Raw genomic sequence first — 13,885 nt, forward strand, 5'->3', positions numbered from 1 at the left:
GGGGAGGGTGGCTGGCCGCGCGCGACCAGGCGGCGGCGGCGGCGAACGGCGGAGTGCGTGAGGCGAGGCGGAGGAGGATTGCGAGAGGGTGCTAGCGTGGGGAAATGGAGACGGTGGGGATGGTCCGGTGTGGAGGGGCGCTTCGGGGATTTCCGGGGTCCAGCAGGGAGGAGATGACAATTTCTCACTTCTCACGTCATCCTCTCATGCACTTGGGCTTGAGCTCGATAGGCCTGCCTCTGCTAGAGCTCACCTCGGCAAAGTCTCCACAGATAGGTGAAACTGTGACAAAGGCCGAAGCAAATAGATTAGCAACTACTACTATCTTTGTTATCTTTAGTATATTAAATGGGAGTTGGTCGTTTGACACTCAACGCACTTTGGTGGTCGTCATTGAAAAGATCCTGACCATCCAATCTAATTTCGTTATCTCTGCTACGTCTGATCTAGTTCTAGAGCAAGTCAGCATTTACGCGCCATCATGGTATCATCAATCACGTCCAGGGAATTATGGAATTATAGTATGAGAAGATACCTTTCCAACTTTTGAGCTGCTACTCCTGTCCCAAGTGCTCACATCGTGGTACAAAATAATTAGGAACAATACCTTTCCTATTCCAAAAAGGAAATCTCACAATTATCGTCATAATCTCCTGCCCGATCGGATCTCGTCGTTCCCTCTTCGAAGACTCTCCACCTCGCCACTACCGCCGCCACTCCGCCCCGCCCGCGCTGGCGTGTGAGAGGATCCCGCCGGCACCTCCACACGGCGTTGCACGCAGTACCATTGCGCCTCCAACTTGTGGATGGGAAGGGTCGGAGGTGAGGTAGGAAAGGTATGGAACTCACCCCTCGCCCGTGGAGTTGAGAGCGAGTTGTCCCCACGCACGGTAGCTCTAGGCCATGCGCATCATCGTCGAGCACCAGTAGGAGAGAAAGGAAGGGGAGTTGAGAGCGAGCTCGATTGTTGGGGATTGGGGGCAACCAATTAACAGAGAGAGATCCTCTGTCACGAAGTTCTGTGTGTGCAACGCAGTTCGTCAATCTGGCATCATTGATTGACCAAGATGATGTCTGCTATTCTAACCTGATTGTATAGAGTCTGACACATCTTCATCCTCTCCGGTTCATTCGTTGGTCACTTAGGTTGATTGTTTGGACTTTTTGTTGTTGTCAAGAATTGGTTCCGAAATAATTAGAGTTTGAGAATCCTAATTATTTGTATTTGCAAGCTGGTCTGCAGCGATCTTAGTTCTTATCTTTGTCGACCACTGCAGGTAGCTGTCAACACCCGGATTTTTAAGTCCTGATGCCTATTATGCCATACATCGCAATCTCAGGAAGATTGTTTTTGAGAGACATAACAGTTGAATATCATAGAGTCATCATTCATTACAACACCATAGTAGTCATTACATAAAAAGGCTCACATGATCCAGTCTCATTACAACACTTGATCTAATGATCATTACACAAATACGTAGCAGAAGCGAAGTAGTAGTGGACTATCTATTCCACAGGCAACGCTTGACGTCAGGAGAAGCTCCTAGTTGTCGTAGACGTCCTGCTGGCCGTCATCTTCATACTGCTGTTCAGCTTCATAGTCCGGCCATTTGAATAGCCGGGGACACGGCCGTGAGTACTTTCAAGTACTCGCAAACTAATACTAGTGTAAGTACTAACAGTTCTAGTGAGAGGGTGCTAAGCTCTAGGTTTATTTGCATAAAGCCAATTTTAGTTCATAACCACTTTAGTAAAAGACTCCTCATATGCTAACTAACTCAAGTGGGAACATTAGTGTCATTCCCACAACTCCGTTGTGATTCAAAACAAAGTCTCATTTCAAATTCAAACCATAAGTCACGCTTTGGTAAAAGTTCTGATGACGGAACAGTATGGCCTTTCCAACTATCCATGACCGCGGACGCGGCTATTCGAATAGGTTTACACTCTGCAGAGGTTGCACACTTGTGCCACAACATTTGATTACATCTGTCAAGGATAACCTTGAATAATCATAACTCAGTATGCGGATCATCAATCATTAACCTTTCACTTACACCCCCTAGTATAGGCACCTCTCCACATGAGCTTGGCCTCCCGGTGATAGCCAACTGTTATCCCGGAACCGCACTGAGGCTTGGGTCGTACATTCACCTCATTTTACGTCATTTCACTTTCAACGGAGGCAGCCTCGGCATAACCTCTATGACGCTTGTTTAGAGGGAACCCATACTAAGACACATAAATTTCAGCTAAAGCCTTACCCATAATCAGGTATTGTGGGGTACTAAAGAATTGGAATGGTATCGCATCCGAACCTAATCATCAGTTTTCATCAAAGACACCATTTTATTCAAGTCACATTCACCTTTAAAATCTTTCAATAGAATGACTCATCATTCCAAGGTTTTCAAAATTCAAAAGTTTCACAAGTTCCCAGCTAGAGTAGTCATTTTTAATTTAGCACTAGCAACTAAGCATGAGGGGTGCTAACTAGCTTGTAGCTTTCTAGGATAACTTTGATACGCTTGTACTACTTCACAACTAGACTCAAGTCAACTATAAATGAAATCTTGTAAAGCAAAGTAAAGTTTTGAGAGATAAAACTGGGATTGTAAAGTGGAACACCAATTAATAGGGCAATGGTGCCTTGCTCAAGGAGAGCTTTGCACTAAGGTATCTTGCAAGAATATTAGCTTGCCTTGGTTGGTGTACTGATCAAAGTGGTCTTCTTCTTCCTGGAAGTAGACCTCCTCCTCCTGGTACTCCTCGGTACTAGCGTCTAAAATCGAATACGAGGTATACAATCACCACACAAATCTTAAGGCTAAACTAAGCACACACATGGTTCACACAAGCTATTCATTCATCATAACCCTAATCAAAAGGGGTTGCCTTGTGTGTTAAGAAAACTTGTAAGAGAGAAATAATTTCCTCTCATTGAATCTTTTTACAATTTAATTTCCTCAAATAATAATAAGGTATGAATTCATGTTGAACAAGGTCAACACTTCATATCTATTTTTTGGGAACAAAGATTTAAATAAGGTACTAACCTCATACAATTTAAATCTTACTCTTGCAACAATTTAATGTCTCTAAGTAATCCAACATGGGATGATATAGACTAAGTCAACACATCACTTTGAATTGCTTAGGACCATGATTTAAATGAGAGGGAACCTCTCATACTATTTGAGAAATCATTTTGGATAAGTTTAAATGGACTAGAAATGGCCACATAGCCACTATTTTGCTCTAGTCCATGATCATACAAACAACTATGTGATGTTTTTGCATAAACTTGTAGAATATGTGAAATGTGATTTATGAGAGTTGGAATCAACTCAACACTTAGGGTTGATTTTTAATAATTGTTTGAAGTTACAAAAGTCCCTGCCTTGTTATTTTTATCACATTAATTCTACAAACAATCTAAGTGTGAGACCAACGGGGTTGGATAGAGATTTTTACAAGCTTTCCAACAATACCAAATTCATCAAATTTGGCCCAGTGGATTTTAAACTATTCAAATTTGAAAATGGCATCTGTGAGCAATTTTGAATTAAACAGAAAATCGGATTTGAATTAAACGGGCCGGCGGGAAAACTAACTGGGCCCAAACCATTTAAACAGCGCAAAGGCCAGCCCACCACGCGTCCAGCACGCGTGGGCTGCCTGACAGGTAGGGGCCACTCGTCAGCGACGTGTAAACGCCGAAACGGTATGCTCCTATCTGCGCTGTAGGATTAGAACTGGATCGAACAGCGCACGGCTGTCGTCATCTCCGGCGAGAGGCGAGGCTACTGGCGGTGCAGGGAGGGGGTTGGCGAGCTCACCAGTGCTCCAGCAAGGGTTGGCGGCGTGCGCGAGGAGGTTGTCGACGACGGCGAGCTGCTTCGGCACCGGCGGCGTCTCCACGGGGCGGCGTCTATCTCCGGCGAGCTTCTACGGCGGAGCACGGGCAGTGAGGAAGCAATTGGTGGTCTACGGTGGGCAATGTTGAGCGAGCGAGTGGATGAGGAGGGTCGAGAGGAGAGGGGAATCTTGTGGTGTGCTTGGTTTGAGGAGGGAGGCCCTCCTTTTATAGCGGCGAGGCGAGGCCGAGGCTACGCGGAGGTGGCGACCATGGCGACGCGTCTACAGGGGAGTTGGGGCACTGGCGATGACGCGCGCGTGTTGGTGACGTCATGGCGGTCACGCCAGGCGTGATTGTGGTGAAAACGAGGCTGAGATGAGGACGGGCGCATGACGAAGGCGGTCAGTACTGCGGCGGAAGTCGCCGACGGTGTCGTCGTCTACAGGCATCGAGCGAGCCAATGGGCATGTCTGGCGCGTAGAGGGTGACGTGGGGAAGCTGGTGGCGAGCGGAGTGGTCAAACGGAGGACGGTGGTGACGAGGGGCTTCGACGCTCTAGCGCGTCCAGTGCGCGGCGTGCTCTAGCGCGTCGTGGACGTCACTGGGCGTCCTTGTTCTGGCGCGCATGGTGCTCCGTTTCGTCGAGCAAGGTGTCTAGCATACGTAGGAGAGTGAGAGGAGTTGCAGTGACATGATTTGGCACGTTAGATTTGCAGTAGAAATAAGAATGGCATGAGGAGAGGTGGACATGCCACGGCATGGCATAGTTTATGGTCAAATGATCTCGATGCATGTACCTCGGTTGTCTAGGAGGCTTGGCTTCGGTCCGGAGAGATGTAGGAGAGCGTCTTGGATGACCTAATGGCAAAGGGGTTTAGGCAACAACACGTTGGATATTAGCAGTGTCTAGGGTTGGCAGCAAGGTGCTCACCAAGTGCTCGATGAAATGGCCGCAAGAGAGGATTTTTCATATTTTGAGCTGAATTTTGGTGGGTTTGAATTGAATAAGATTTGGAGTAGAGTGGTGGTGGTGGTGGTCAAATTTGAGGTAGTTTGCAAAAATCCAAAATGCATATGATCTTAAATCTGCTTCAAAGTCTCCACTTTGCTTGATCATATATTTGAATCCATAAAGAGTTTGCAGGGGTGTGTTTGAGAAAAGTTGTAATCCTTGATGTTGTCTTGGATGAGGTGCAAAGAGTTGGAATTGTTTGGTTTAAGAATCTCTCAAAACATAGGCTCAAAGAGGGCATCATGCTAAAAATGGCAGATTTGACCATTAGTGCATGTGAGCCCATTTTGAATTCAAATTTGATTTGATTTGAGTTTCTTTGATTCCAAAAGTGTTTATAAGTGTTTAGTAACCATCTCCAACCAATGGTGCAAGCCAAAATGGTCTAGGTTGAAGAATTTGCAAAAATGGCCTAAACCATATGTGAGGGTTTTGTGATTTTCCAACTTTGATTCTTTTCTTTTGTTTTTGCTTTTCTTTGTGATCACAAGGGATCAAGGGTAAGGTTTTAGTACAGTTGGTAAGAGTTGCAAACACACAACATGGCAATGTCACACAAATGCATCCATACTATGCATAACACTATATGCACAAATAAAAGTTTTTGTTGGTTGCTAAATTTGGATTTTGGGAACCTCTATTCTCATTGATTTGAAATTTGAGATGTTACAAACCCTTCCCCCTTACAAAAGATCTCGTCCTGAGATCTTAAAGAAAAAACTAGGTACTAAAGAGATCGGGGAATTCCTTCTTCATATCTTCTTCTCGCTCCCAAGTGGCTTCTTCTTCGGTATGATTGCTCCATTGAATCTTCAGGAACTTGATACTTCTGGTGCGGGTGGTCCTGAAAGCTTCTTCAAGGATGCGAATAGGCACTTCGCGATACGTCAGGTCCTTGTTGATATCAACAGATCTGTGATCGATGTTCTTGAACACCTCCGTCTTCTCCGGCACTTCTAAGCACTTCCGAAGTAGTGATATGTGAAACACATTGTGCACAGCGGACATTTCTTCCGGTAGTTCAAGCTGATATGAAACTTCTCCTCGGCGACTCAGAACTTTGAAGGGTACGACATATCTGGGGGCGAGCTTTCCTCTGAGTTGGAATCTGCTGCATTCCTTTGAGGGGTGACACTTTGAGATACACAAAATCTCCGATGTCGAAGGTCATCTCTCGGCGTCTCTTGTCGGCGTAACTCTTCTGTCTTGACTGGGCGGTCTTGAGGTATTCACGGATCTTGTGAACCTTCTCTTCGGCTTCGCGGAGAATATCGGGGCCGAAGACTTGACTATCTCCGACTTCTGACCAGTTCAGAGGGGTACGGCACTTCCTTCCGTACAGGGCTTCAAAGGGGGCCATTTGTAAGCTGGCTTGATAACTGTTGTTGTATGCGAATTCTGCGTAAGGCAAGCAGTCTTCCCACTTGGATCCATACTCTAGCACACAGGCTCTCAACATATCTTCCGATATCCGGTTGACTCTCTCGGTCTGTCCGTCAGTCTGCGGGTGATAAGCTGTGCTGAAATTCAGCCGGGTTCCTAGTCCTTCATGCACTTTCTGCCATAATCTTGAGGTGAATTGAGATCCTCTATCAGACACTATAGACTTCGGGGTTCCGTGCAGGCTGACTATTCTGGAGATGTATAACTCAGCTAGCTTTGGGCCTTGGTATGTGGTTTTGACGGGGATGAAATGACCCACCTTGGTTAATCTATCGACCACTACCCAAATGGAATCATTTCCTCTACTTGATTTGGGTAATCCTGTGATAAAGTCCATTCCTACCGAGTCCCACTTCCATTCGGGAATCTGTAATGGCTGCAACAGTCCTGCGGGTCGCTGATGTTCTGCTTTGACTCACTGACAGATATCACACTTAGCGATGTAGCTTCCAATTTCTCGCTTCATTCCGTGCCACCAAAATTGTTCCTTCAGGTCTTGGTACATCTTGGTTCCTTCGGGGTGAATGGAATACAAGGTATCATGGGCTTCCTTCAGCATGACTTGCTTCAACTCTGAATCTGACGGCACACATAGGCGTCCGTTGTACCAGAACACTCCTCCTTCATCTTCGGTGAATCCCGGTGCTTTTCCTGCAGCTATTTGACTCTTGATTCCATCAATGCTGGCATTTCCCTTATGGGCTTCCTTGCTTTGACTCGTCAAAGTAGGCTGTAGCTCGATGCTTGCTAGAAATCCTTCACTAACTAGCTCTAGTCTAAATTGTTCAAACTCTTGATACAAACTAGGTTGTTCTATTGCGATCATGGAGTTCAACTGAATTGGTTGTCTACTCAGGGCATCCGCTACCACATTGGCCTTGCCGGGGTGGTAGTGAATTTCCATATCATAATCCTTGATCAACTCTATCCATCTGCGCTGCCTCATATTCAGCTCCTTCTGGGTGAAAATATACTTCAGGCTCTTGTGATCTGAATAGATCTCGCATCGATTACCCATGAGGTAATGATGCCAAACTTTCAAGGCTAAGACTACGGCTGCTAATTCCAAATCATGGGTGGGATAGTTATGCTCATGTTGCTTCAGTTGCCTTGACAGGTATGATATCACCTTGCCTTCTTGAATCAACACACATCCAAGACCAATCTTGGATGCGTCACAATAGACGTCAAATGGCTTCGTGATATCGGGCATGATCAAAATTGGGGCTGTGGTTAATCTGCGCTTGAGTTGCTGGAAACTCTCTTCACACTTGTCATTCCAGTCAAACTTCTTGTCCTTCTTCAACAATTGAGTCATCGGTCTAGCTATGATGGGAAATCCTTCAACAAACATGCCGTAATATCCCGCTAATCCGAAAAATGCACGGACTTCAGTCTGAGTGGTTGGGGCTTTCCATTCCTCAACGGTTTTGATCTTAGTGGGATCTACGGCAATTCCTCCTGCAGACAAGATGTGTCCCAGGAATCCTACTTACTTCAACCAAAACTCACATTTGCTGAACTTGGAATACAACTTGTGTTGCCTAAGGGTTTCTAGGATAACTTCCAAATGTTGCTCATGTTCTTCTTCGGATTTGGAGTAGATAAGGATGCCGTCGATGAAGACAACGACAAACTTATCCAAAAAGTTCATGAAGATCTTATTCATGAGATTCATGAAATAAGCGGGGGCATTGGTCAATCCAAATGACATGACATTGTACTTATACAATCCATATCTAGTGGTAAAGGCAGTCTTAGGAATATCCGTTGCACGAATCTTCGCTTGATGGTAACCGAGTCCTAAGATCAATCTTAGAGAACACTTTGGCACCGGTCAGCTGGTCAAACAGGTCTTCTATCTTTGGCAAGGGGTATTTGTTTTTGATGGTGACATCGTTAAGCTTACGGTAATCCGTACATAAACGAGTGGCACCGTCTTTCTTATCCACAAACAAAGCCGGGATCTCCAAGGCGACGCACTTGGTCGAATCAGACCTTTGTACAACATATCATCCAGTTGCTTCTTCAGTTCCACTAACTCTGCGGGGTTCATGCTATAGGCTCTCTGGGCTATAGGTCATGTTCCAGGGATTAACTCGATGATAAACTCAATATCCCGATCTGGGGGCATACCGGGTAGATCATCAGGAAACACATCGGGGTATCGACAAACGACCCTGATTTGATCCAGAGTTGGCTTGGCTAAACTCTGGTTGCAGGTGAATTTTCTGGGCAGCCTTTCAGATACATGTTCTACTAAAATTCCGGTGCTACTAGTCATGGTGATGGCCTTCTTGGCACAGTTAATCAATCCATGATGTTTCGACATCTAATCCATACCCAGTACTACTTCCAAACCTTTTGTTCCCAGAACAATCAAATTGGCATAAAAATCTATTTCATGGATTCTGATGGGTACATCTTTGCAAATTTTTCTAGCTTTTGTAGTTGAACCAGGTATTTGAACTATCATGACATGTTTCAAACTGATTGGTTGAATCTTACTAGTGCATGCAAAATCCTCGGTAATAAACGAATGCGATGCTCCGGAATCAAACAACACTCTTGCGGGTATTGAGTTAACAGAGAACATACCCAGCACTACATCTGGTGCTTCCTGGGCTTCCTCGGCGTTCATGTGGAAGAGGCGGCTTCCGCGGTTGTTCGGGTTGTTCGGGGTGAACTTCCTGCCGGTGGAGACACGGCGTTGCTGCTGAGCAGGGGCAGAGGCATTGGGGGTGGTCTTGGCGAGCTTCTTGGGGCACTCATTGGAGTAGTGTCCCACTATTCCGCATTCATAACAAATCACAGTCGACTTGTCCTTGGGGGCGATGGGGACAGCTTTGCTCCCAGTCCTTGGAGCGGTGCTGTTGTTGTTGTTGTTGTTGTTGTTGTTGTTGTTGGGGGCTCTCATCGGGGCGCGGTTGAAGTTGTTGTTGTTGTTGGCATGGTGGTTGTTGTTGTTGTGGCCTCCTGGCCTTGGGTGTCCTCCACTCCGTTTCTGAAAACCCGGACGTGACATCGGTCCATTGGGCTTGTTGTTTCTAGGGGCGAACCCTCCGCTTGAGCTGGGCGATACCTTGGGGTTTTGCTGGGCCCACTCTGATTCATCATGTGGCGCTTGCGGTTCTCGTTGGCTTGATGCAGTTTGCCCTCCATCTGGATGGCGGAATCCACCAGGGCTTCAAGGTCGGCAAAGGGGATGTTGACTAACACTGTTTGCATCTCGTCGTGCAGTCCGTTCAGGAACCTTTCCTTCCTCTTCTCAGTGGTGTCGGTCTCGTCCGGGGCGTACCTTGATAGGGTGAGAAACCTGTTGCGGTATTCTACCACAGACATTCTACCTTGCTTGAGTTCACGGAACTCATCCCTCATCTTCTTTATCAAACCCGGGGGCACGTGATACTTGCTGAACTTGAGCTTGAAGTCTGCCCAAGTCATGATCTCGTCCGGCGTTCATGGCACGGGTGCTGGTCCACCAAGCTCTTGCAGGTCCTGCTAAGTAATGGGTAGCAAATAAGACTTTTTCTGCGGCTTCAACTCCCGCAACTTCCAGATTGTTCTCCATGGTCTGGAGCCAGTCGTCGGCATCAAGGGGCTCTTTTGTCTTGCTGAACACAGGGGGATTGGTGTTTTGGAAATTCTTCAGCTTCGACCCTGGTTGATCATGGTTTCCATGGCCATGGTTGTTGTTAGCAAGCTGTTGAAGCGCTGCAATGTTGGCCTGTCGTTCAGCTCTTTCAGCCTCTCTATCTTCCAGCATGATCTTGATTTGCACCATGGCATCTTGATTTGCGCTACGGGTTGGAGGGGCCATCTGAACGTTGAGATAGATCATGAGATAAGAGGGAATTTCTATGGCTTGTTTTGAGTAAGTTTCAAAAGTTTAAAGCTTGAAAACTTGTCATGTTGAAAACAAACACACTTTCATTCATTGCAAACAACACACATTACAAGATAACACACTAATGGTTTTAAGAACCATTTCTCCAAGCTACGATACAAGGGACGGGATACAACTCACACCTACGAAAGTGAACAAGTGCAACTACTCATCATCTACATCTATCGGGATGTAGTCATCTTCTCCGGCATCCAGGAACTCGTAGTCCTCCACATCGGTGTTCTCATCCTCCTCGAAGTCGTCATCATCACTCGGAAGGCTCCTCCTCCCCGAATGTCTTCACCTTCTTCTTCCATCTCCCTCATCTGGTCCTCTTGGGCCTTGACAGTGGCCTCCAAGGATACTATCTTTGCGCGAAGGCGCGCAATGGTAGCATCCTTCTTGGCACGCTGCTGGTGGAGTGACTTGCGGTCCTTTGCAAGCATCTTGATGGCATCGGCATGCTGAGCCAGTGCGAGGTGAGTCTGGTTGGCGTAGGGGCGAGAGTTGTCCAGCTCCTTCTGAGTCTGGCACGGCATAAAGTCCAGGTGCTCGACGTGGTGCTTTAGCTCGGGGTGAGTGATACGCGTAAAGCACACGCCCGTTGGGAACCCCAAGTGGAAGGTGTGATGCGTACAGCAGCAAGTTTCCCTCAGTAAGAAACCAAGGTTTATCGAACCAGTAGGAGTCAAAGATCACGTGAAGGTCGTTGGTGGCGGAGTGTAGTGCGGCGCAACACCAGGGATTCCGGCGCCAACGTGGAACCTGCACAACACAATCAAAGTACTTTGCCCCAACGTAACAGTGAGGTTGTCAATCTCACCGGCTTGCTCGTAAACAAAGGATTAGATGTATAGTGTGGAAAATGATGTTTGTTTGCGAAGAACAGTAAAGAACAAGTTTGCGATAGATTGTATTTCAGATGTAAAGAATGAACCGGGGTCCACAGGTTCACTAGTGGTGTCTCTCCCATAAGATAAATAGCATGTTGGGTGAACAAATTACAGTTGGGCAATTGACAAATAAAGAAGGCATAACAATGCACATACATATATCACGATGACTACTATGAGATTTAATCAGGGCATTACGACAAAGTACATAGACCGCTATCCAGAGCATGCATCTATGCCTAAAAAGTCCACCTTCAGGTTATCATCCGAACCCCTTCCAAGCATTAAGTTGCAAACAACAGTACAGATTGCATTAAGTATGGTGCGTAATGTAATCAACACAAATATCCTTAGACAAAGCATTGATGTTTTATCCCTAGTGGCAACAGACACATCCACAACCTTAGAACTTTCTCATCATCGTCCCGCATTCAATGGAGGCATGAACCCACTATCGAGCATAAATACTCCCTCTTGGAGTTACAAGTATCAACTTGGCCGAGCCTCTACTAGCAACGGAGAGCATGCAAGAACATAAACAACACATATATGATAGATTGATAATCAACTTGACATAGTATTCCATATTCATCGGATCCCAACAAACACAACATGTAGCATTACAAATAGATGATCTTGATCATGATAGGCAGCTCACAAGATCTAACATGATGGCACAATGAGGAGAAGACAACCATCTAGCTACCGCTATGGACCCATAGTCCAGGGGTGAACTACTCACACATCAATCCGGAGGCGATCATGGTGATGAAGAGTCCTCCGGGAGATGATTCCCCTCTCCGGCAGGGTGCCGGAGGCGATCTCCCGAATCCCCCGAGATGGGATTGGCGGCGGCGGCGTCTCCGGAAGGTTTTCCGTATCGTGGCTCTCGCATGCTGGGGTTTTCGCGACGAAGGCTTTAAGTAGACGGAAGGGCGGAGTCGGGAGGGTCGACGGGGGCCCCACCCGCATAGGGCGGCGCGGGCCCCACCTGGGCCGCGCCGCCCTATGGTGGCGGCGCCTCGTCGCCCCACTTCGTTACTCCTTCCGGTCTTCCGGAAGCTTCGTGGAAAAATAGGACCCCGGGCGTTGATTTCGTCCAATTCCGAGAATATTTCCTTTGTAGGATTTCGAAACCAAAAACAAGCAGAAAACAAGAATCGGCTCTTCGGCATCTCGTCAATAGGTTAGTGCCGGAAAATACATAATAATGACATAAAGTGTGTATAAAACATGTGAGTATCATCATAAAAGTAGCATGGAACATAAGAAATTATAGATACGTTTGGGACGTATCAGTGGGATTGCAGGTCCATGGGTTCTCCAGCGGAGTTGCGCCTTGCGAGGTGAGCAAAGCGAGCTGACATAGGCATCCCCAATGGGCCTGCCGAAGATGGTACCCGGGGTTTACTGAAGGCCCATGACTCGAAGAATAAGAAGATTCGGAAGCCCAAGTTATTATTAAGGAAAGCTAGAGTTGTATTAGGAAATACTACTTGTAATCTTGCGGGACGGGTTGGAAACCCTCCCGGACTCTGTAACTTGTGTATTATGAATCCCTCAACTCCACCTCCTATATAAGGGGGAGTCGAGGGACAAAGATAGCATCGATTCATTGTTTCACGCAACCCTAGTTTTTACGTCGTCCAGTACTTTCCGGCTGAAACCTTCGAGATCTACTTGCCCTCTACTTACGACTAAAACCCTAGTCTACAATACGTAGGCATTGATAAGTTAATCCCTTGTCAATTGGCGCCGTCTGTGGGAATTAGAGGTGTCAAGGATCTGATCTCGATGGCACATTCAAGATCGTCGACTTCATCAACTGGAAGCAACGCAATGGACAGAGGTAAACAGATCGAAACTGGTCTAGTTGATTTTGTTCCTCACCCGCCCTCCCGTTTGGATGCATATGTGTATCTGGAGGAGCCCATGGAGATGACGTTCGGAAAGTTCCACTTCCGCGTCGAGAAAGAAGGAGCGTATCGTCTCGAAATTCCGATCTCGTCGGGATTATCAGCGGTCGATCCCGATTTTTCGAGTTCAGCATCATCAATCGAGTCAGACGACGAGGAAACTTCGTCGCCACGCTTCATCAGCACCATGGCAAGTGAAAAACTCGCCAAGATCTTCAGCGACATGTCTTTCGAGTCATCTGCGGACTCCGATATAAGCGATGACTCGAGTAACATCGACAGTTTCAACTTCATCGATAAATCTACTATTGTTGGAGAGGTCTTCACCAATCTCTATGATGGTGTCACCAAATCCGACAAAGTTCAAAATCCAAAATATCATCAGATCTATGCAATTGGAGAACCAAGCCGGCCAGAACCGGCGACGTTAGAGGCTTTCGACGATGCGGGAAATCCGTATGTCGATCCTGCAGATCGCACGCGAGGTTTGGGAACAAAATATATCGGACCTAGAACACGACGAGATGGTGCGATTTCCGCAAGAAGCATGGGATCGAGTCGCAAGAGCTATTGATGGTACATAACCAATGACCATTACCGCAACACTCGAGGAGTTACAAGCGTATCAATATAGGCTTGCACGCTACCGGAGAGAGCTCGAGAAGCGTAGAAATACGAGTTGGACAGAAGAAGCGGAGGCAGCTTCCGCATCAAGCGGGCGAAGGGCGAGCTAAGCCAAAATTCAGGAACTTCGGGAGATAGTCATAGAGAAGCTCGCAAGGAGAGCAAGATCTCGGCTGCAAAATATACCTGAAGCGAGAGAGAAAATTTAGTTCAAAACCTCGACATGTCTTTTATGTTCAATCGACACGA

Source organism: Lolium rigidum, chromosome 7 (assembly GCF_022539505.1).
Source record: "Lolium rigidum isolate FL_2022 chromosome 7, APGP_CSIRO_Lrig_0.1, whole genome shotgun sequence".
Classification (NCBI taxonomy): Eukaryota; Viridiplantae; Streptophyta; class Magnoliopsida; order Poales; family Poaceae; genus Lolium; species Lolium rigidum.